Source organism: Triticum dicoccoides, chromosome 5A (genome assembly GCF_002162155.2).
Source record: "Triticum dicoccoides isolate Atlit2015 ecotype Zavitan chromosome 5A, WEW_v2.0, whole genome shotgun sequence".
In the NCBI taxonomy this organism is placed as follows: Eukaryota; Viridiplantae; Streptophyta; class Magnoliopsida; order Poales; family Poaceae; genus Triticum; species Triticum dicoccoides.
This window is the reverse complement of record NC_041388.1, coordinates 325,558,792-325,559,898: the sequence shown is the minus strand read 5'-3', so window position 1 is coordinate 325,559,898 and position 1,107 is coordinate 325,558,792.

The following is a 1,107-nucleotide window of genomic DNA, read 5'->3' as shown; positions in this document are numbered from 1 at the left end:
ATATCCAATTAGTAATCAAACAACCAGCGCACACGACGACAAAAAAATGGCTCTATGTGTGGGGGGATAAGAAAGGTTCAGTGTACATGGAGGATAGAGCGCATGCGCACAACTGAAGAGATCAATTTGCAGCAATTAGTAATGATAAAAAAACTGCTAAATTGAATAAGACCGCCCATGAAAATAGAAAATGTGCTTAATAAGTCATATACACCGCAAATCGCAACATATTACAATTACATGGATATTATTGTGAGTTCTATCGTAGATGAAAAGAATACCCGCATGGCTAATGGATTTGAGTACTGTATGGACACTATACATGAACTGTCTTACACATATTAATAGCCAATTTTCAACCGAAAAAAAAAGATTAATAGACCAGAGGACAACGAAAATCTATCAGCTTTCTTAGTGTCGAAGGGGAATGGAAGTTTGTCCCTTTTCCTAAGGATGTCGGACGTTGGTTACTTTGTGGTCTCCTCTATCTCCCTACTATTTTCATTTTGACGATATCAAATCCGTAGCCGTACGACCAGCGCGCATAAGGACAAAAAAAATCAGCTGAGTATATGTGGGGATAAGAATGGTTTAGTGTACATGGAGGATAAGCGCACACGCACAACTAGAGGGATCAATTTGTGGTAATACTGCCCATAAAAATAGAAAATGAGCGCAATAAGTCATTTACACTGCAAATTGCAACATATTGCAATTAGATGATATTCTTGCGAAGTCTATCCATAGATGAAAAACAATGCCAGCATTAGTCGCTGGATCTGAGTATCTGTATACACAATATACAAAAAATGTCTTACACACAATATCCATCTACCTTAAAAAAACCTATTAATATCCCATGTTCAAAAGAGAAAAGACATTTTTGTATGCTTATAGGGCAACGGAAGTCCATCCATTTTTTGAGTGTCAGAGGGGAATGGAAGCCCTTCCCTTTTCCTATGGCTGCTAGATGTAGGTGTTTGTTCCGTTTGTCCTCGATCTCACCGCCATTTGCAGTGTAAATGACTTATTTTCACACATATTATAAACCCATGTTTAAAGGAAAAAAGTTTAATAGACCAGAGGAAATGAAAGTCCATCCTTTTT